This window comes from Ailuropoda melanoleuca, chromosome 2 (assembly GCF_002007445.2).
Source record: "Ailuropoda melanoleuca isolate Jingjing chromosome 2, ASM200744v2, whole genome shotgun sequence".
Classification (NCBI taxonomy): Eukaryota; Metazoa; Chordata; class Mammalia; order Carnivora; family Ursidae; genus Ailuropoda; species Ailuropoda melanoleuca.
Window position 1 is genome coordinate 175,170,354 of NC_048219.1, and position 25,111 is coordinate 175,195,464.

Here is a 25,111-nt window from a genome sequence, read left to right on the forward strand (position 1 = left end):
AGGTTCCCAAATCCAAATTTTAGATAAAAATGTTCACCTTGTTGGCTTTGTGGCCATGGTCAAACACCTCAGTCTTTCTGAACTGTTTATTATGGAATCTTGAATTGATGCTCTCAGCAAATTAAACAAGTCTTATTTGTTCTCCCATGGAGATGGAATAAGAATGAACAAGAATAGGGCATGAATGTTTGCTTTAAACTCTCACCTAACCATTAAGAAAATTGGCAATGAGGATTTGGATCTTTTTTTAAATGATATACAAAAATGTAATTTTATTTCGAGGAAATTACTCGCAATTACATTTATTTCCAGGTAATAATGAGATCGAAATATTCAAATAAAAGGGGACAGAAAACCTTGGGATTTTGTAATGCCATCAAAGCGTAGCAATGTGTGAGCAAAATCTAAAACTCTTTCTATATTTTTTATTGTTTATGACAAATACACAGATGGTCATAACATTTTTAGGAGAACAGACTCTAGGTTTGGCAGGGGAAGCCATCCACCGAAGCCACAACTTGCCTAATAAGAGGCCATCTCACCTTTTTATAAGCATCTTCAGTGAGGAGGAATTTACCACTTTTCACAGGAGGCCATTTCATTTTCAGTCAGCTGTAATTAATACTAAGTCCTTCCTCTTATTAGCAAAACTCTTTTTCTCCACAACTTCCACCCCTGCTACCCTTAAATTTTCAAAGAACTTTCTTTTCTCTCTTGCATTTGACAGCCTTTATATTTTCGAAGATACTTTCTTCTCCCTGGATTGTCTCTAAGCTAAATATTGCACTTTTTAAAAAATTATTCTTCTGATGACCTGGTATCAGGTGCCTAAACCATCTCAGATCTCTCTTTAGACAAATTCCAGTATCAAAATGGCTCTTAAAACAGTAGCCACAACTCCGTAGAGCACATCAGGAATATAAGATCTGAAATCATAAAACTCCCAGAAAAAACATAGGGAAAAAATCTTCTTGACATTGGTGTTGGCAATGATTTCTTGGATAATAACACTCAAAGAAAAGGCAATGAAAGAAAACCACAACAACAACCACAAATGAGCCATCAAATTAAAAAGCTTCTCCACAGCAACAACAAAAAAAAGAATTAAGAAAATAAAAAGACAAATTATGAAATGAAAGAAAATGTTTATAAACCATATATCTGATAAGGGGTTAATATCCAAAATATATAGGAAACCCATATAATTTAACAACAACGACAATAAATAGCCCAATTTCAAAATGGGCAAAGGAACTGAATAGATGCTCTACAAAGAAGACATAGACATCATCAACAGGTGCTCAACATTACTAGTCATCAAGAAAATGTAAATCAAAAACTACAATGAAATATTTCGCATCTGTCAGGGTAGCTATTATCAAAATAACAAAAGAGCACGGATTCTTCACAAGGATGTGGAGAAAAGGGAGCCTTTGTACACTGTTGGTAAGATCATAAATTATTATGCCTCTAAGGCATACATACAGTATAGAGGTTCCTCAGTAAGAAACAGAACTACCACATGACTCAGCAATCCCACTTTGGGGTATATATCCAAAGGAATTGAAATCAGGATCTCATAGAAGTTTCTGCACTCCTATATTTATTGTAGAACTATTCAAAATAGTCAAGATACCAAAGCAACGTAAGTGACTGCTGATAGATGAATGGATAAAGAAAATGTGATAAATGAAATGTTATTCGGTCTTAAAAAAGAAGGAAATCTTGCCATTTGAGACAACATAGATGAACCTGGAGGACAATTTAAGTGAAACAAGCCAGACACCGAAGGACAAAGACTACATGATATCACTTATATGAGAAACCCAAAAAAAGTCAAACTCAGTGAAGCAGAGTGTAGAATAATGGTTGCCAGGAGCTAAGGCAATAGAGAAACAGGAAGGTATTACTCAAAGGGTATAAAGTTTTAGTTACGTAAGATGCAAAAGTCCTAGAGATCTGTATACCATACAGCTTATAGTTAAAAATCCTGTATTGCACACTTGAAAATTTGCTAAGAGGATAGATCTACATGAAGTGTTCTTATCACAAAATATTATTGTTGTTATTATTGCGGAATAATAATAATAAAGAAGAAAATTTGAGGAAGTGATGTTATATTTATGGCAAAGATTATAGTGATAGTTTCACCAGTGTACAGTGATTTCCAAACTTATCAAATTGTATATATTAAATATGTACACCTCCTTGTATGTCAATCATATCTCAATAAAGTGATTTATTTTTTTTAAAGAGAGAAACTGAGAGAGAGAGAGAGGCAGAGGGGTGGGCAGAGGGAGAAGGAGAGAATCTTAGCAGGCTTCACGCTCAGTGCAGAGCCAGATGCGGGGCTCAATCTCACAACCCTGAGATCATGACCTGAGCTAAAATCAAGAAGTCAGATGCTTAACGGACTGAGCAACCCAGTTGTTCACTTAATAAAGTGATTTAAAAACAAAAAAAGCATGAGTTGACCAGTCCAGAGTAGATTTGAAGAATCACTTTTTTTTTTTCAGGATTGTCTTTATTTATTTGAGAGAGAATGGGGGAGAGAGCACAAGTGGGGAAGGGGCAGATGGAAAGGGAGAAGCAGGCTTCCCACTGAGCAGGAAGCCCCATGTGCTCTATCCCAGGAACCTGAGATCATGACCTGAGCCGAAGGCAGACGCTTAACCAACTGAGCCACCCAGGCGCCCCTCAATCATACCTTTTAGGTATTTGACATATAGTCTAAAATAAATCAGTAGCGTAATTGCATTGCATTGGTGAATCTATTGATTATTTCTATTTTCCATTTAAATCTCCACAAAGAAAATGATTCCAGAGCCTAGAGCAAAGTCATTTTATTTTATCATGTTTTAATTTAGTATGTATGCATATTTTAATGTGTTGTGTGTCAAAAGACTAAATACATTCGTTAAAAAAGATAATCCATAATATTGTATAAGCAGTAAAGTTTAGAAGTTGATCAGTATGGGGGCGCCTGGGTGGCACAGTTGTTAAGCGTCTGCCTTCAGCTCGGGGCGTGATCCCGGCGTTCTGGGATCGAGCCCCACATCAGGCTTCGCTGCTAGGAGCCTGCTTCTTCCTCTCCCACTCCCCCTGCTTGTGTTCCCTCTCTCGCTCGCTGTCTCTCTCTGTTAAATAAATAAAATCTTTAAAAAAAAAAAAGTTGATCAGTATGAATGAGTCTACTAGAAAGAGGTCAGAATTCTATGAATAGAAAAATTATTTGAATATGATTATCAAGCCATAAATATTTTTATGCCAAGAAATTCTATGTGCTATAAATTAAAATATAAATTGTTATATTGATTTTAAATTTCCAAGTAACAAACTTTGATTTTAATTTCATAAGATATTGGGCCTAAAACATTAAAATTTTGTATACCTTATTTGGATTAGATTCTAGGTAGACAAATTTCTCCAGGTACATTAAGTAAAACATTTGTTGAAGAATAGAAAGCACTGGTAGATAGAAGATCTACAGTATTTTTTTGATCTGATCAAATTGTCATGAGTTTCTTCTGAATAATCTCTCATCTCAAGAAAGTAGTTTCCCCATAAATAAATCAAGACAATTACCCCCATAAACTTGTTCTTATTAGCAGGAAGTTCTAGTGGGAAGTCAGATTAATATTAAGCAGGATAAAATAAATGATCATATATTTATAAGTCTTATAAATTCAAAATAACAGATAATCCCCATTCAGATATAAAGTGTTACTATAATTTAAAAAAAAAAAGAAAAAAATCTTGAGGCTTTCACATTGAACTTTCAAATTATTATTAAAGATGGCATAGCAGGTTGTAAATTTTAACAGAAGGTGGTATTGCATGTTTTTTGTTGTTGTTGTTGTTTTCTTTTTATCATTTAAATTGTACCACTACAATTTGGAAGCTGTGCAGCTTGTTACTCCAAGACAAATCTCACCTAAGAGGATATGGCAGCCTTCCACATTGCGGTCTGATTGCATTAGACTGAGTAAGGCTAAAGAAAGAAATATTTTGACAGGGGAGATTGCACTTGAACATATCAAAGTGTCAGTTCAGATATGTGGCATCTGAAAAGCACCCTCCCCTTTTCCCCGTTGCATGAAATTTGCCACCTCTCATTGTCTCTTCCAGATGGTGTGCTGAGTTCTCTTCAGCTTTATTCCTAGAGAGCTTGAGTTGACATCAATCTGTTATGCCATTTTCTTGTAATTCTAAAGCGGCTTATTTATCAATGCCAACTAATCAATGGCACAGAACGGGCTCCTCCCTAGCAGCTAATGTAGTTTCAATCCTTTCTTCACTATTAAAAAAAAAAAAAAATTAAAAGAGCAGTGACCAGATTGGCAAGCCATACATCTGGCAGACTGCGGACGCTTAGGAGGCATTCAACTGATGTAAAGGTGAAAGTATTTATTTCAAAAGATGATTAAGAACCATATTTGAATGCTATGATTTCTAGCAGGAGAGTGAGGGTAATTTTCTAAAATAAGAGATTTAATTTTTTTTTGTCATACCAACTGATATCTTTCTTAATGGCCTTATATCCCCATGTAAGGAAGAAAAAGCCCTTACTATTTTTGTGAATTTTTATCTTTCTGTTAGTCTTAGTGGCATTAATATCAATATACAAAAGATATATGAAAGCAACCAATTCTACCACAGTCTACTTCATGACCGGCGATCTGTTACAGAGTGAATATACTTCAGAATAGGACTTGCATGTTGAAGTAAGGACCCTGATGTCACGATATTGACAACAAATACTCACACACATAAATAAGCAAATTTTCAAATAGTATTTCAAAAAATGAAAAGAAAAATAAAGTGATGATTATAACGCAGCTTGAAAGCCTGAAACAGGGGCGCCTGGGTGGCACAGCGGTTAAGCGTCTGCCTTCAGCTCAGGGCGTGATCCCGGTGTTATGGGATCGAGCCCCACATCAGGCTCCTCCGCTAGGAGGCTGCTTCATCCTCTCCCACTCCCCCTGCTTGTGTTCCCTCTCTCGCTGGCTGTCTCTGTCAAATAAATAAATAAAATCTTAAAAAAAAAAAAAAAAAAAAAGCCTGAAACAGATTGACATCCATCTGAATCAATTCATAGGATGAACTAGAGACACTTCACGTCTCTTTAAATCCCACCATAATGAATATATTTCTAAGACTATTATTTTTCCAGTATAGAGTATTGTAGTTTTCAGGTAATCTGGGATTACTGTAGTAGTCACTCTGAATTTCAGTTCTGGTAAGTAGTCATACACAAAGCAATTACCTCTGCGTTCTGGAATTAAGGTAAAAATACTACAAATCTACCAATGGAATGAAATAATGTCTATAGAGCCAGATACCCCAGACACTAGATAGAAAAAGAAGAAAAAGGCAAGGGGGGAGGAAGCCCAGGACTTGTCATTAGTAATTGGAATTCAATAAGCAATTTTAAAAATGAATTTAATGATCTCTAGTTCTTTCAAGTGGCTTCTTTATCAACCTCATTACAGTTAGCAAAAGCCATGTATGTATAATGAAAGGTGTGCTTTGAAAACATTTGAATGGAATATGTAATTCAAGCTAATTTAATGTAAGTGTTCTAAAATCAGTATTTTGCACTATCTACTTAATATTGCTTATGTACACAATCTTCAGGGGAGTACTAGCAATGCAAAAAGCTTGTGGTTTTAACAAAATGATAAAAAGAGATACAGGAGAGGAAAAGGACAAATGGTATAATGTAATTCATGAATGATCAGCCCATTAATAAAAATAATTTTGCAACATATGCTATAAGTTTATGAAGTATATGGAAGAAAAGAATTAAATAATAAAATACCTGTTTTCCCCTCATTGTATACCAACATCACAAATTCATCCCTTTTCATCAGTTTCCAAAAGCAATATTCAAGAGATCTAAGCCAAAAGACTGTGGGTTTGACTCGAGAATTTAACATCAAATGGAATCCAGAGGTCATGTCTCAAGCATTCTGAATAGACGTACAACTGTGATCTTGCCCTTGAAAACTCCACAAGACAGAATCTGAGATCAAAATAGACTAATAAAATAAAAATTGGGAGAGGGCGTCATTGAGAAAATAATTTCCACTTAATTTCTGCTTTATGGCAACCACAGTCATCCAAACCTATTTCCACTTTCAAGCTCTGAACAAAGAGAGGACCAGGAGAAAATGTGTTTCCCAGGGAATCATAGTTCACCCTAATGTCCTTTATTCAAACCTGGTAATTTCCCTTTCTCAAACTGTATTCTTCCCTCAGGTGTTAACATCTTCTCACCTTGAATCAAAGTCAGAAAAAATACCTTTTCAAATGTATCTTTTATAATCTGGTTCAAGTTGAAACTCTTTCAAAACCTTTCTTGAGATTCTCAATAACCTCTCTCCATTTGCCTTCCTACACCAATACCACTGTTTATTGGTATGGTTTTATCATTCTTAAGCTTGGATTGTTTTATGAGTGCTCCAAATATCTGTATCTGGGCTCTTCCCTCTACATTTTAATAATTATGTTCTAGCCAAAATTAATTAAGCACTTACTATGCATCAGCACCCACTGTTACAAGTGATCTACATAACTTTCCTCACGTAATCCCCACAACAACCCAATTGTAGTCCAATTGTTACTATCTCCTTTTTACAGATGTTAATGGACTTGCCCAAAGTTATACAATGAGTGCTGGAGCCATGAATTAAACTGAGGTCATTTGACTCCAGAGCCATCATAAAACACATACTAACTATACTGCAAGAAAAGTCCCACCAAAATAGTATCTTTAACATGTTTAGAACGACCTAAATAGTTCAAACACAAACTAAGAGCTCAGTAAAAGTCCTTGGAATTCAATGCTAAATCCTAGTCAAGAAACTAGAGTTTATTACCTGGGATAGCTTCCATTCTTGTCAGCCACAGAGTTGCTGATTTGAGAATTTAAGTTACATTAATAAAAATGCTTTATCTTATGAAAGAAAATTCACAACATAGCACAAAGGAAGACCACGACTTTCATATATTGAACTTCCATACCACATGTGCTTTTGTACCTGTGACATGAACAATCCTTATTCTTTTTTATTCCAAAATTATACTTTCTTACACCAGCTGCAAACAAGCATTTGGAACTTTCATATGAAGTCACTGCTTGACTGCCAACAATTCAGTGTTGGGAGTTAAAATGTATTTATCTATACAGTATCGGTTCCCTGATTTGAACATTACAATTTTCTATCTTACCAAAATAGAAAACCTAATACAGGTAATTAAGACTTATAGAGCTAAAGTTTACTAGGGGAGACAAAGTTGAAAATTTTTTGGGTGGCTGAAGGCAGCAAAATCATAACTTCAACCAAATAGTAACTCTCCTTAAGCTTAACACAGAAGGGACAAAAGTAAATTAAAAGAGAATGAGTATATTCTCGAAAGATACCAACACATTTACCAAAAATTTTAAATGTAATCAAAGATTTTAAAATATTTTTAAAAGATTTTATTTATTTAATTGCCAGAGAGAGAGACAGAGCACAGCAGGGGGAGCATTAGAGGGAGAGGGAGAAGCAGACTCCCTGCTGATCAGGGAGCCTGATGTGGGACTCAATCCCAGGACCATGGGATCATGAGCTGATCCAAAGGCAGATGTTCAACCAACTGAGAGACCCAGGTGTCCCTAAAATATTTATTAGATCTGGAAGAATCAAGTAAAGTCTATTTGTAACCTCAAAGTTCAGCTTTTGTGCTTGGGTTCAAGGAAATATTGCTGTATATGGAAAAGTCATTAGGCTGACTTGTGTTGAGTCTCTTGCTTACCACTGGTACAGAATTTGCCAAGTGACCTAACTTCTCAATCTATTTCCCTTTCTTGCTGTGTGATAAGATTCTTGTGAAGATAAAAGGTAAAGGGCATATAAATTATAAAACATTCTACAACTGCATGTGTATACTACTATTAAATATATTACAAGTGGCTCCAATCGCTCACTGACTACTGCTACCTTCATGATATAGAAAACGTCCACTTGAGACCTCAGAAGTCTAGAAGTTACTTCAGTAAAAATATTTTAAAAACAGTCATCATGTTATCATTTAAAACGTTTTCCTCTTATAAAAGAAATACATTCTTATTACAGAAAATTTATAAAGGAAACAAAAAGTTAAAAAAAAAAGTAAGTAAGTCTTTTTACGAGTACTATGCCAGTGCATGTCCTTTTGGGTGTGTTTTTGCTGTGGATGTGTACATGCCAAACTTGGTGAAATGTTGAATATACCCTGTATTTCCTCTTAATATTGTATCATTAAAATTATCTTTCTTTTCAATAGTTTTGAAATATATTTTTTAACAATTGCATAGATGTTATCCTTCTATCACGGTAAATGAATAACTCAAAAATCGTAAGTAGTCCTCTATAATTTCATCCCAGTGTTACTGAAAAATGTTTTGGAAACATATTTTGGAATGTTGACAATATCAATAATAATGAAGTCCATATCTGGTATAACCTCATAATTTATTATCGATGACAACAGCAGAAAGAAAAAAAAAATGTGCATGAGCCTTAGGAAAAAAAAGAAAAACTCTTTTAGATAACTATACCTGGCAGTATTATTTCCATTTCTTTTGTGATTTTTATCCTAGATCTAATTCCACTGTAAAAAGTGAAATATCATTGTAGAAACTAAGTTTCAGCTAAGTTTCCTATTATGCAAAAGAATCCCAAGAATGGTATGAAATCTGACATTGATTGTTTCCAAGCAATTAAGGAAACAACCACCAGTGCTCCTGTGGAATAACAAATCTAGATGATGCCACCAATATCACAACCAGACCCTTAACTTACACCCTCACCTCAACCTAATAGTAACAACTTATCAAGGAAAAAGAAACAACCCAGAGAGCCTTCTCCTCTTCTCATACTCTCTGAGATACTGTCCCTTCCTTCTGACTATCTGCAAAAGGGAGGTGGAAGAAAATTTCAGAGGCAGATAATATATTAAATGTTTTCCATGGCTGATCTAAATGTTGTATGGCTGTGATTTCTATAGGATACAGGCATCCGGAGTCAACAGGCTTTGCATCTGTCAGTGTTCCTTTGCAAACCTCAGGAGAGCCTTTAAGATTGGACAGATGATCCTGTTAGAGAGCTGGCTTAGATGTGTGTTGTCTCAAAGAGCTCTGAAAATGTAGATTAACTGACCTCTCTAGGTTCTTCTCTGAATCCCATGCTCTAAATATGGAAATGCCAGTTCACATGTATCTGCGATACACCTCAAAGAAGTTTAACATAAAAGGACTAATTTATGTTAATATGATCATTTCAGCAAAGAAGAGCCCTGCAAATTGCTTTGTTTTAAAAGCTCGAATTAATTGGATTAATATTTCATTTTAAGCAGCTTGAATGTGGCTACATGACTAAGAAATGTGCATGAGGTGAAATATATTCACTGAGTATACTACCCCTCCTTAGGAAAAAAAAAATAATGAAGATTATATCTACATTTTAATAACAGAAATCAACAGTTCATCTCATCAGCAAAATGACACAATTGCATGACTCAGTCAACTTTGTAGGAGATGAAAAGATGAATGAGCTATAACCACTGCCTTCAAGTAGCTTAAAGTTAGTGTGAAAATACAGAGACTATAGAGAAAATACAAGATAGAAAGAGATGTCATAGGAGATGCAGCTAAAAAGTTACTGGTGTGCAGAGGATGAGAAATAATTGACAGCTCTGGAATCACAAAAGGTCTTGTGAAGAAAGCGATACTCGTTCTCGAATGGAATTAGAAATGTGAAGATGAGAAAGAAGAGCTCAGGAAAATAAAGTAATAGGAACAAAGGTAGCAAGGAAGGGAATCTTCCAGTGTAAATATAGACAGCAGCACGTTTCTCTGCTTTCTATGTGACTAGATTTCTGCAGGTGCTCTGTCAGTTTTCACAGGATTTACTGCCTAAAAACCTGAGGTCTCAGTTTCTTTAACTGAAAGAAACCAATAGAATTAGATGATTTATAAAGTTCTTCTGGCTCAAACTTCGAAAATCTAAGTCACTTGAAAATCGCTTTGATAATTTAATCTCTAGAAAATACTTATTTAAAAAATTTACATATCAATAAATTCCTGGAAATCAAATTATTCATAGTTTGAGAAAAGAAAAAAATGAAGAGATAATTATTGCGCCAGTACTGTTCATTTAAATTCTGAAGAGTTATGATCTCTCATATCTTCCAGTGACTATGTGACATTCTCCACAACCTATGATTGGAGTCTAAACTAAAGCATTCTGCCGTAGAAAACATTTGGAATTTCAACTGCATGCCATAACTGTTACATCTAATGGAATGCTGCCTGTGTTTCTCTCGTCAAAAATTAGTGTTTTAGGATTAAACTATTAACATTTCAAAATATTTTCCCCCATCCTGGGATTTAAGAGGACTTGGTTGAATGTTTCTAATTAATAATGTCATTATTTCTAGCATATTTTTAAAGAAATAGAAATTAGTGTGATAAAATTATGTTTCCTCTTGTTCCCCTTCAATCTATGAAATTGAAGCCAAGCCTCCAAAATTTTGTGAAGAAAATATAATAATGAAAACAACTACACATATGACTATACTAACAGGGTGTCATTGCAAGGAGTGAGGTAAATAACTGTAATGCACTCTTTTTAAACACTAGATGTGAGGCTAAAAACAAAATCTGTGTGTATCTACCTGGCATATTTACTGAGTACCTGCTGTGAAAAGTATGGTACTACTGTAATGAACAAGACATAGAAGGCTCTGCTCTCATGATACTTTTATTCAGTTTGGGAGATGGATAAAGATAATAAACACAACAAAAAATATCAGGTAATGATGAGAACTAATTTGTATTGAAGGAGTGGCATTTAAATGGAGAGCTAAATAGCAAGAAAGATCCAGCCTTGGGATGATCAGGAGAAAAAGGGTCTCGGACAGAAAGTACAACTAGCGTTGGTAGGCTGAAAAAGGAGGAGCCTCAGGTTTTCAGCCTGAGTACCAGGTGAATAGTGGTTACATTTGTTGAGATGGGAAAATCTCAGGAATGACCAGATTTGGGAAGAATGTTTATGGCTTTATTTATAATAGCCCCAGCTGGAAACAACCCAAATGCCACCAACTGGTGAACAATAAAAAGGAACAATCTAATAATATACAAGCCATTATACGGATAAACCTCAAAAACAATATGCTAAATTTAAAAAAAAAAAGCCAGACACTAAATATAAATGCATTCAGTGTATTTGCACTAAAAATTGCACTAACATGAAATTACTGGAAAAAGGCAAATCTTTAGAGATAGAAGGCAGATCACTGCTGATCTGGGGCTGGGTATGGGATATAGATTGATCATAATCAAACATAAACACAATTTTAAGATGATGAAAATGTTCCAAAATAAGATAATGGGATGGTTGCTTAGCTCTATGTGTTTATTAAAATTAATTAAACTATACACTTAATATGGGTGTATTTCATCATATGTAAATTATACCTCAATAAAGTTGTAAAAATATAGGGCTGACCCACTTAAGAAAGTCTAATGTAAGAATTTCTTTAAATATCAAGCCTGCCAAGTACAATTACATTTTTTTCAAATTATTAGAATTGGTTAGAAAATATGGGTGAGCCTATTCACAGGGGCCTTCAATATATCTTCTAAAATTTCCTTGCCTGTAAAGCAATAAAAAGTAAACCACCATAAATTAGTTTGCTTTCTCATTTAACATGTAATCTAGCACTTTAGCAATTAATGGTGTATTAAAGAAAATTCTCTATGGTGGCTATTGTTGGAGTTGGGAGATTTAAGTAACATTGGAGGTACTGGTTCGAAATTTTTACATTTCAGCATGATTTGAAATTTGTTTTTATTTTTGGGATTAAAAATACATATTTAAAATATTTTGAAAGTGTAAATCAACATTATTCAATAAAATAAATATTTTATTGTCTACCTTACGACCATAATCAAAGAACTGACTGGCTAAATCTTGAGCCAATGTTCAAATTTTGAATTATGTACAACCATTTCAAAGGTCCATATAATACAGCTTTATAAGCATTTATACAACTTTTTGTTAAGTTGAGCTTTACTAAACACAATTATTTTTGTCCTCTGACAATAGTTAGGTCTTCTCCTCCCGAAAGAGTATATACTTGGTTTGTGACATGGCTATCATAAATGGAAGGGCTTTTATACCATCAGTTATAACACCTGGTCTCACCACATTGTTGTAGTGGTTATACTATACAGGATTTCTGGTTGTGGTTTACTTAAACAGAAGGTATCCATCTATGCTTCTTCAGTGTCAGTTTTTCCCAAATCTACATTACAGTAGGGTTACTTCTCTACCATATCCCACCTGGGTCACTGCAAATTCAATCAGCCACTTTTTTTTTTTTTTAAAGGATGAAGTTTTTTTTTTTTTTTTTTTAAGATTTTTATTTATTTATTTGAGAGAGAGAGAGAGCATGAGCAAGGGGGAGGGGTAGAGGAAGAGGGAGAAGCAGACTCCCAGCTCAGCAGGGAGCCTGATGCGGGACTGTATCCCAGGACCTTGGGATAATGACCTGAGCCAAAGATGCTTAACTGACAGAACCACCCAGGTACCCCAATCAGCCACTTTAAACAAAAAATTAAAGATGTGAGGAAAAGAAGCAAGACCTATATATAAAGGTTATAGGTACTCAGCACAGTCATTACTTTACATTAGTATTAAGAGGTCTCTCAAAATGCCAAGTATTCCAGCTTTAGATTGACTGGCTTCTTCTTAGTAAGCATCTTTAAATAACTGAGTTCTTAAAAAAACAAAGGAAAAGAAAGAAAAGAAAAGAAAAGAAAAGAAAGAAAAGAAAAAAGATTTATTTATTTATTTGAGAGAGAGAGAGAAAACACAAGCTGTGGGGAGGAGCAGAGAGGAGGAAAGAATTCCCAAGAAGACACACTGTGGAGTGTGAAGCCCAATCCCAGGACTCTGAGATCATAACCTGAGCTGAAATCAAGAGTCAAATGCTTAACCAACTGAGCCACCCAGGTGCCCCAACTCAGTTCCTTCTTGCCGACCTACAGGGGCTGTGGTCTCTGCTTCCATCTATTATATACTTTTATATTTTTTCTCCAGAATCTTTTGGATACATTTACCTTTTTCTTCAAATTTAAACGAACTATGCATATAATCTGGGAGTGGGGCCTTCTAATACATAGTCAAACACCTGATTTCTACAGTGTGAATAAACAAAAACGAATTGTATGAGCTGTTATTTTTACAGACTAAGCCAGCAACTGAACTTCATTTACTCTTTGTTAACACTCATTAACCTAGCTTATTATTTACAATAAAGCATAGTAATTAAGTAAATCAACTGCATTGCTGATAACCATAAGAATATTAGTGCACTTTGATTTCCTGCTCAGAAAAGCAAGTACAAATCTATCACATATAAGTAAGATAATTCTGTAAAATAGATTATATAGAAATACGTTTGTGCATCATACATACATACATTGTGTGTATTCATATAATAATGAAGACTGGAAAGAACTTAAGAACTTGGAAGACTCCCCATGATTAAATTTGTATTTTGGAAGAGATTCTGATCATCAAAAGGGAAATCATCACCCATGAACATAGAAAAGAAAAGCTGAGACACACTTAGCTCAAGAGGGAAAACAGGCAGTTTTTGTTTCTTTTAGCTCTGTGTCATTTTAGCGTGAGACCAATAAAGCAACAGATGGAATTGATGACATGCCTAAGGACAAAACTTCACTAAAAGCAATAGAAACTTTGTTGCCACAGAATGTTTTAATCAGGGGAAACTTAGTGAGCTACCGAGCAGCTCCATCTACCTGGGGATCAAACAACCGAAACTTCACAAATCACAGCTTTCTCTATATTTATAAAATTCAAGAATGTCAGAACCCATTAATCAGTCAATCCACAAACTAAAAACACTAAACATTTAATTGTGCTTGCCAACAAGCACAAGCACCACTGCATATAAAAGGGAACTGATTTGATAAGATGTATTTTTTATTTACAACAAATTGAATCCTGATTTATGCATATGTATATAGCAAAGAAGTCTGACAATTTTAAAGAGTTTACATGCAATTAACAGGCAATCAAAATCAGCTGCACAACCTAAAAGTCCATCTCATATATGCTCAACTAATATGGTGTTATGTAGCTCAAAATAATTATGCATACCACTATGTGATCATTGCACCCAACCTTGGTTCAATAATTACATACAATAATGTATTAATTGGTAAGGGTTTAATTATTTCAACACCACACTTTTTTTTGGAAAAATATTTGGGACATTTTCCTGCCTTCTTAAACACAACATATTGAACACAATCCAAACTATCCTTGATAGTTTGATAACAGAAGATGACCATAAAGAACAGGAATAATTATATTGTATTGTAACACAATGATGTTTTTTGAGTTCCTGAGTATGTGGAGTCATTTTTCCCACACAAATGCCTCTAAACTATTAGTTCTCTTCTTTTTTCTCTTCTCTTCCTTTCCTTTCCTTTCCTCTTCTTTTTATTCATATAGTTCTATTTGTTAGGGGTTTTCTATTTCATTATTTGCTGCCAGCTGATGTTTGTCTCAACTATCAATGCTTCTATCTATAAAGATAATTCTTTACACATCTATTAATTTATACTTCCAAATGTCTATAAAGTTTGAAACCTTATGTAATTATTTAAAAAATGTGTAAATTAGTTCTAAGGGAACTGTTGGAACTCTACAGTGCTTGAAGTTTCTCTCAGTGAATTTGTATATCAATTCTGACTGCTCGGGGGCTTCCTTATTCACTTCTTTATTTATACTCTGTTCTAGATGGATAAGATTGCCAGGTATTTAAATGACAGCCTGTTGTGTAATAAAGTTATATATTGAATTTGGGACACCATAATTAGTTTCAGGAAACATGAGACAGATGTAAAATGATACAATCTAAACTGATAATATTCAAATAATATTTGATCTAAATTCATGGATTCGTTTATTCTTTCTTATTACACAATCAATATCTGAATGAATGAATTCAATCATCTTCACTTGATTTTCTAGACAAGCCCCACATAAGCAGCCCTGGTTTCTGAGGTGTTTTTGTTTGTTTTTTGGTTGTGTTTTTAGTTTTTATTTGTTTTTATTCAAAAGAATAATAAGCTATGGTGTTAAAAAATTATCAGTTCAGAAATGTTTGAATTAAAAGAGAAAAAGTCCTACTCCTCTGCTCTCACTTCCATTTCCGAAAATTAAATATTACTAACACAAACTTAAACACAAACTTTAAAAAGACGTTGACAAATAAATACTTGTGTAACTTTCAGATTTTGAGAGATTTTGAAACGGAAAAAAAAAAGAAACAGAAGTTTTAAAACTCTGGGATAAGTTATGGAATTAGTTTATTTATCAAATGTAGTCTATTCCTGGATAGCAGTACCGCTTCAAGTCGGTGGGTATAAAGTTCTTCCAAATATTATAAGTTCATGAGTTGTTATTATGTAAAAAGTATGTGCGACTCAATTTTAAATCTCTTTATATTTTGAATTCCAATAAGAAACTAAATTTCTATTTAGGAAGAATTACATATGCATTTTGCTATTTATTTTCAAAAGTGCTTTTAGTAGACGTTTATTGAAAACTCACATACTAGCATTTGATAAATATTTATTGTGTACTTATTTGCACCAGACATTATTCTATCTACTTGGAAAACAACCAGAGACAGGGGAAGGAAAAACAAAACAAAACACAATAAAAAACAAAAAAAGAAAACCAAAACCAAACAAAAAACCCTGCCCTCAAATACCTCATATTCTAGTGAGGAGAGAAAACAGGTAAGATAAGCAAATGAAATATATAATACATTTGACACTAGTAAGGAATAGGAAAAAAAATGCAAAGAACATAGTATCAAAGAAGTTATACTTTTTGACCAGATGGTCAAGACAAGAACCTGTTTCGATTTTGAGAAACTATATGAAGAAAATGAGAGAGGGAACCACTGAGATATATGGGGGAAACCTATACAGGCAGAAGAAATAGCAAATGCAAAAGTCCTGAGGCAGGCATATGCATGATTTGTTCTAGGTATAAAAATGTCAGGTGAAAAGCAAGTAAGAGAGAATTGGTAGGAGATATGGGTAGAAAAGTGATAGTAAGTGGGCCATGTAGTTTCTTGTAGATTCAATGTTGGCTTTTAGTCAAAGAGATACAGGAAGCCATGGGAAGTTTGGAAACCAAGTGTCATGGTCTGATTTACATTTTAATACTCTGGTGTTTGTAGTAAGAACAGATTAATAAGGAGATTAAGGGTAGAAGAAAAAAAAAAAACAGATAAAAAGCCATTACAGAAATCTAAGGAAGAGAAAAGAATGGCTCTTTCAAGTGGGCAACAGTGCAGGTGTTAATATGTCACTGGATTCTAGATATATTTTGAAGATAGAACCTCAGAATTTTGGGCATTTGGTTATATATTCTGACAAAAAGAAGTCAAATGTTTAGCTTGAGAAACCGGAAGAATCTAATTGCTATTTACTGAGATAAGGTATAAATGTGAGAGTCATCAACATATTGCATTAAATAAATCATGAAAATGGATATGATTGTAGATAGACAAAAAGATGTCCTAAAACTCAGCCCTAAGGTACACGCCAACATTTGGAGGTAGAGGAAGGGAGGACAAATGAACGAAAGAAAATGAGAAAACGAGAAAGGTAGGAGGAGTTGTGGTATCATGAAAGCCAAGTTAAGAAAATGTTTCAAGGGAAAGAAAATTACTCTCTAAATGAAATACTGCTGATAGATTAAATATGATGAAAACTAAAACTTTGAGCACACACCTAAAGTTATTTTTGACCTTTATAAAAGCTGTTTTCAGAAGACAGCAAGTTTAAATGCCTGACCAGAATGGTTTCGAGAAAAGATGAAGGAGAAAAATTACAGATGGCAAAATGTAGCCGTATTTCTAAGAAGTATTTTCCTTGTAAAGAAAAGAGAAATCGCGGTGGTAGCCAGAGGAAAACGTGGGGTCCAAAGAAAGTTTTTAAAGACAGGAGAAAGAACAATATCCCTGTTTTCTGACGATACATCAAAGAGGAGAGAATTGTGAGGTCAATGTCTTTGAGAAAGTGAGAGTAGATAGCATTAGACTGCTAGATCAAAAGCATGGAAAGTCCATGCTTTCACACATAGGGGCACAGATGACAGTAAGTGTGTAGGTGTGATGGTAGGAACACCTACTCCAACACAGATAAGTGCATTGTAAAAACTGAAAATTTGAAGTGTCACATTTTCTTAGGGTATTATCCAAAGACACTACATGCTCAGATATGTAATAAAAAAATACATTAACACAAGTGAGCATCTTGTAAGACAATTTGCATAATATCATTTACATTTTTTCTAATATCCATGACAGTTTGAAATCTACATCCTGTTTTCATCGAAAAAGTCTTCAGTTATATATTACATGTTTCATTAGCTTACTTTTCTTAGAAGCAAGATATCTGCAGATTTATTCTATTTAATGTGAATAAACACCATGTGATAGGAGTTGCGAAAATGATATCACATAGTCTGAAGTTCTAGGGCCCATTTACTAATGTGTTTAATTAAAACTGGGTACAAGCTTCCTATTAATCTTATTTTGGGTATGGATCCAAGAAAACAATAAAAGTGAGGCAGGACTGGAGCTGTAACTTTAAAGAAAAAATATTTAAAATTGCTGAAGTAAATAGAAATTGAATGAACATCTCTAAATTCTACTGTAGTTGTTTGTGATAGAATGTGAAAAACCATAACTGGATTCTAATGCATTCTTCCTCATCAGTTCTTCCATTATATACATTCATTTATTTTTTATTTTTTTTTAAAGATTTTATTTATTTATTTGACAGAGATAGAGGCAGCCAGTGAGAGAGGGAACACAAGCAGGGGGAGTGGGAGAGGAAGAAGCAGGCTCATAGCAGAGGAGCCTGACGTGGGGCTCGATCCCATAACGCCGGGATCACGCCCTGAGCCGAAGGCAGACGCTTAACCGCTGTGCCACCCAGGCGCCCCTATTTTTTATTTTTTTAAAGATTTTATTTATTTGACAGAGAAAGGGCACGAGCTGGGAGAGGAGCAGAGGGAGAGGAAGAAGCAGACTCCCCACTGAGCAGGGAGACCAATGCGGGGCTCCATCCCAGGACCCCCTGGATCACGACCTGAGCCAAAGACAGATGCTTTATCGACTGAGCCACCCAGGCGCCCATATATACATTTTTCTAAAAAAAATCAAGAATAAGTAAAGTTGCTTTTCCATTGAAATCAATGTTTTTCATGTTTATGTACATAGTGATTACTTAGGACCTTATTAAAATGCAGTTTATTATTCAACAGGTCTGGAGTGAGGTTTATCATTTTGAATTTCTAACAAGGTCTCAAGTTATGATCAGGTCAGCAGAACACACGGAGTAGCAAGGCTGTAAAGTGCTATGTCTTTTGGCATTTGCACAGAAGTCAAGATAATAAATTAGCTATTAAATGCCTAATTATTTGAGTTTCCTTTTAAAAAACAGAGTTAGATAGAATTGAAAAAAATATTTTATTTAGTTGATTATAGATATATATATTCCTGGAAAAAGATGTCAATGTAGACATACAATTCCAAAGCCTCCTAAAAATTTTACAGCTTCTAATTAAAAACAAACAGAATTCGTAACAATCCCTCAATGCAAAAAACTTACTCCTTATTTTATTTACCAGATTATTGCCTCCAGCACAGAGCCTAATTTTACACCAATCCACTCATTAAATAACAAAATCAAAGGAATAGAGATTAAGTTAAAATGCAGACATCTATGTTGGACCTAACACACTGAATCACACTGCAAAGGGAACAAACAAAACAAATAGCATTATTTAAAATTGCAATCCTGTAAGTGGCAATAAATGCTTTGTTATGACTCTGCTGTGCTGTTTTTCCCACACCTGCTCCCACTTGCCAGGTTAGACTGGCTCAATCTGCTCTACTGTGGGATCACAATCATTTGAACAAACCCCCTCAGGGCAGCAATATCCAGGCAGCCAGCGCTGTCTCAGAAGAGCTCCTAACATGATTCCCCATGAATTTGTAATTTTGTTTATGTATATTAAAAGCATAGCATAGGAAAAATATAGCATACACTGATGGGAAAACTTTCCATCCTGCTTTCATAAAGCAATAAGATTTCTCTGAAATATTGTCAAAATTCAGGACTCACGGTGTTTATGTATTAAAAACAGGTCATGAAGGTCCAATTTCAGAAGAACTGTCATTCCAGAGGGCTAGTTCCTACGAATCACCCTCACAATTTAAGACTCAAGCAATAGATTGTACAGTAAATATTTTGTCATAGGTTGTTAGTGAGAGAGGTACTAAGAAAGTCCAATTTTATTAGAACATTCAGATGCTAATTAAGAGCCCAGCAAAGAGCAATCCATTCTACCTTAGATCATTTAATAGTTATAGGGCTACATCTAAACTCCATCTTTACACACACACACACACACACACACACACACACACATACGTAACAAGCATACACATATATAATTTATTTATGGCATTAAATAAAGTAAAATAAAGAGTTCAATAGTTTATAATACTTTTATCAATGACATCTTTCTCATTGTTTTACATTATGTGTACTCATGAAAATAATCATTTCTCTAATTACCATTAAGATGAACAGAAATAAAAGTAATGGTTTATCACAATGAACAAAAAGGGCACTCTCCAGAAGATTATGCTTATATATATATATATATATATATAAAATACAAGAAAGTCAATCATTCTGCTGGGGTAAAGAGTTACTCACCCTTTAAAAAAGTAGCTAATTCAGCAAATTTTCATTTTTTAACTAATACAACTCCACTCACCCCCCCAACATAATATTATGCTACAAAGGGCACAGCTGGGTTTTTTTATTTTTTATTTTTTTTTAAAGATTTTATTGATTTATTTGACAGAGAGAGAGAGACAGATAGCGAAAGAGGGAACACAAGCAGGGGGAGTGGGAGAGGAAGAAGCAGGCTCCCAGCAGAGGAGCCTGATGTGGGGCTCGATCCCAGAACACTGGGATCACGCCCTGAGCCGAAGGCAGATGCTTAATGACTGAGCCACCCAGGCGCCCTAACGAAGGGCACAGTTCAATCTGTCAATTATTTCTGATGTACAATGAAGAAACCTAGAGCAAATATATGAATAAGTACTTTTGTAGTATTAAGCCAAAACACAATATCAGCTCTTGGTGCAAGAATATTTAAGAATATATTAACCCTTCCACATCACTGCATATGCATATATAGAATATTTTGTGCCATTTAATATAGATTGTGTTTATTTTGCTAAAGAGAGCACTGACTTCTTTTCCATACATAATCTTATTTGATTGTCACAACTGCTGTTATAAAATAATGCATTAAAAATTGCTTTGGTAACTGGCAATTTCTATTAACATATAAAGCATTATTATTTTTGGTTTGCTGGGTCAAATAACTTGCCTTGTCACCGCCATCATCATCATCATCACCATCTTATTATTTAAGGAATGGTGTCAGTTGCTTTTTGTTGTTGGGTAGGTTAAGTCAAGAGAAAATTATTTTGATGGTCAGAAAAAAAGAAGGATTGTAGGTAAGAATGTCGACGTGGGAATAAAATAGAGAAGAAAGCTATGTGTGTTCCTTGGAAAATTTCTTCCAGAGTTGGAAGAGTGGTAAGTTATTATTAAACATTTATTGAGGGCCTGCATGTATTAAGCACTATACTATATGTTTCATTTAGTTTACCTTATAATGCCCTAAGATAGCTATTGTTCTCCTCACATTGTCAGTGAAAACAGAGAAGGTAAAGTGAGCCTTTTATCTATGGGCTAGTGAGCAGCAGAACGGGGACACCAGTGGGATTCGCACATGATTCCAAAACTTACACATTTCCCACAACTGGATGAAATGAACGATCTAAGAAAGTTAGTAAGTTTGACAGAATGAAATCTTTCAACATCCTATGCAAATTCCACAAACTATTACATTTGCGTGTAGACAATGGGGATCTGTAGCAACCTGTAACCTAACAACTTAAATCCAAAATTTGTGGATGACAGAAAGACTAAACTAGAACAATTTTGCTTCCATTTAGCTAACGGTCTGGATTGATTTTTGTTATCCTTACATGATATGGAGTCTTAGAGGCAAGTTTAGACTTCATGGTCATTTCGCTCGCAGTATTTCATAATTCTGAAGTAATTAGTGTTCACTTTTTCCCAGTTAAGATCAACATTCTTCAGCAGTCAAAAGAATTCTAATGATCAATCCTTAATGGTTAGCAACCCAAACCTATTATTTAGTACTTTTTTTTTGTTTAGTATTTTGTTCCTATAATTTAGAAATCAAATTTGAACTTTCATTTTCAGGTTCTTCATAAGGATATATCTCTTTAAATCCCTGAAAAGAAGTTTTATTCAAGAAATGAAATTTACTAAAACTTCAGTACTATAAACAGTAAGACCCAGAAAGTTTAACCACCTTGGCCCAAAGTTGCATAAACAATCAGTGAATTGTTAGGAATTCGCTTTAAATGCAATGTCATGCTTCAAACATAAAATTCAGTTCTCTTAATGAAGCATACAAACTTCTCTGCACTTTGTAATATGTATATTTTATCTACAGTGGTAATCTAAGGAGAAATACATTAAGCTCCCAGTTGTAAACAGAATCTCATTAAATGCATGAATATGTAGAAGAAATGTGAAGAAAGCATGGTCTGGTAATTAAGGGACTGGATAGTCAGTCAATAAAAGTGGCCGCAGTCTGTCACTAACTCAAGTATTTGTCCTTGAGAAAATATTCTCACTATTCCATAAACCCTCAATTCATCCAGATAAAACCAGCCAACAAACCAACCAAACAAAAAACAAATAATTCCGATGTTCAGAATGTGCTTGAACATATTTCAAAATCCTAGTGTATGAATTCTTACTTGTGTACAAAATTGTTTATAGGAATGTTAGTATCAATGTAAATGCAAAAGTAAGTTTACAGTTATGACTTATTTCCTATTCTAAGTAAACAAAAATAGATTTCTTTTAAATTTTAAGGGTTTTGAATACCATAAGCCTTGCATAACTTCATGTACAATTTGCAAAATTATATTTTTTTGTTTTACTCTTTTCAAAGCTTTCTCATTGAAGATTCCTCTATAGTTACATTAACAAAAGCCAAAGAAAATAAATTTAATATATAAATATCAATTAACAAATGTAAATTTTGTTTACCTAAACAAAACTAAATCATAAGAATTTTAACAATAATGAAAAATACCACCCGCTGTCTCAGGAAGAATTGAGTATTAAATGATTAATAGCTTACATTTTAAAGAGGTAAAAATAAATCTTTATTTGTCTCTGATTATAATTTCTGGAATTCTTTACATTGTTTATATCTGTATATTATTTAATAACTGAAAAACCATGGCCCCTAATTCCCTGAATATCTTTTTTTTTTTTTAAGATTTATTTACTTATTTTAGAGAGGCAGAGAATGAGCAGAGCGAGGGGCAGCAGAAGGAGAACCTTCAAGCCCACTCCCCCGCCCCCCAACACACAGCCTGGGGCTGATCGCATGATCCTGATACCATGACCTGAGCCGAAACCAAGAGTCAGATGTTTAACCTACTGAGCCATCCAGGCACCCCACCCTTAATGATTTCTGTATTTACCCTTGAATCATACCACTTTTTCAAAAACTTCAAAATAGGGGAAAAAAATGAATAAATATAACTCCAAACAATACATAACATCAAATTGCAGCATCAAAGTAGCTATGCTAAAATATTGTCTTTAAAAATATATAGGTAACAAAAGGCAAATATAAAAAAAAAATCATTACGATAAGCCAGAAAAAAACTCACCATTTTCTCTTTTATTTTTATTTATTTATTTTAAAGATTTTATTTATTTATTTATTTATTTATTTATTTATTTATTTATTTATTTGACGGAGAAAGAGACAGCCAGCAAGAGAGGGAACACAAGCAGGGGGAGTAGGAGAGGAAGAAGCAGGCTCCCAGCAGAGCAGGGAGCCCGATGCGGGGCTTGATCTCAGGACCCCAGGATCACGCCCTAAGCTGAAGGCAGATGCTTAACGACTGAGCCACCCAGGCACCCCACCATTTTCTCTTTTAAAGTAATTAGGTTTGAATAGAATATTGAAACTACCTAGTTAAAAATGCCTAAGTGGTATAATCTAGTTTGAAATAAGTGTTTTGGAAATTATTATTTAGCCAGAACATAAATAATGCTACAACCTGCATTTCTTGAACTTTTTTTTTTTTTTTCCTTTCAGGGCATGTAAGACTCATGAATTGGTATATACAATTTTGATATATATTAAATGTATTTATGTCTTCCATTTAATCTATTACACATCTTGCCTCTGCCTCAAACAATGATTATAGGAGAGGAAAGTCATGAGGAAAGTTAAGAAAGTTAAGAAACAAAATTACACTTGGAAATCTACTGACATTTTCACCTTACCATGAAATGCATCAAAAGAACAAAAGATGGATTGTAGATGGATAGTAAAATGCCAATTGTAGCATTTAGAACGTGGATATTTCGGGGTCTCCTATAAAATTCTCTCAACTTTTATGTATATTTGAAAACTTTCATGATAAGATGTTGGAAAAGTAGAACCCAATTAATGTTCTTTATCAGATCATTAAATTCTATAACATATGGATGTCAATATTATCTTTGGTGTTTGTCACTGTCTTTAAACATGAGATATTAAAATAGCAAACTAAAAAAAAAGACTTTAAAAATCTATTAAACAACACTTCGTCTCTCCACATTATAAATTATACTTTAAAATCTATTCTGAGACAAGTACTTGGAAAGCCAATGGGCCCCCTCCCAACACACACACTCCCACTTAAGTTGAGAAATTCCAGGTACAGCCCATTAAATGCTCTGACCCAAACCTAAGAAAGCAACCCTTGTTTAAACAATGACTTTTGTTCCTCTTACTGAAAATTAATGAGTCAACCATGTGAATATAGTTATTGGAAGGAAGAAATAAGGACACATATAGGGCTATGTTGCTTTAAAAAATAAAATATATTTTGTATAACTGAACCAACAGAAACTCATATAAAATGTCTTCATTGATTAACAATTTAAATATTTAGTGAGTTCCAGTTTATAGAAACTGCCCCCCCCCAAAAAATAAAGACAGAATTCCAGGTTTTTAAGTACCTCTTGTTCAAATGTGCAAAATTAGCAGTACTATTGTTTGATTATTAGTCCTATGTTTAAATGGTAATAATTTAGAGACACCTAGGCAGCTCTGTTAAGTGTCTGACTTCAGCTCAGTTCATGATCTCGGGGTCCTGGGATCCAGCCCTGTATCCACTTCCCACTTAGCAGGGAGTATGCTTGTCCCTCTTCCTCTTTCTCTGTCCTCCTGCTCATGCTCTGTCTCTCTCTCAACTACATAAGTAAAATCTTAAAAACTATTTAAAAAATAAGTGGTATAATTTAAATCAATAGGAAGAATAACAGAGTAGAGTAAGAAATCCACTTCTTACACAGATTATATGAGGGAAAAATGTGCCTTATAGAATGTCCACCCTAAAAACGAGAAAAATAAAATTTTATTTGTTTTTAAATGAAAATATCTGGAAAATGGAGTGGGGGAATATGGTATGCTTGAGAAAACTAGAAAATTAGGAGACCAAAAGGATACGTGTGGAGTAGTAACAAGAAACAAAAGAGCAGAGAACTGGAGAAAAAAAAAAAAAAAGATAGGCTTAATTTGGTACCGCTATTTGAAGTTGGTGGGGTTTTATACCAGAAGGACTACAGATTATTGGAATTAGGAAAAATATTAAATCAAAGTTTAAATCAAAGTTTTATACAAATTCATAGTGGACAAAAAACTCAGTCTACATCATTAGTTTACTTTAACATGTTTATAGTTCCATCAACAGTTTGTTAAGTAATGACATGGATTAAGAAGGTAGGCTCTCTTTTTAAATGTTTATACAATTGACT

General features: G+C 34.1%; 1 protein-coding gene across 5 annotated transcripts in view; it reads right to left on the reverse strand.

Annotated features, from left to right (window-relative positions):
- Positions 1-25,111, reverse strand: part of ERBB4 (erb-b2 receptor tyrosine kinase 4) — a 1,065,595-nt gene that overhangs the window by 757,423 nt on the left and 283,061 nt on the right. The gene's annotated exons all lie outside the window — the stretch shown is intronic.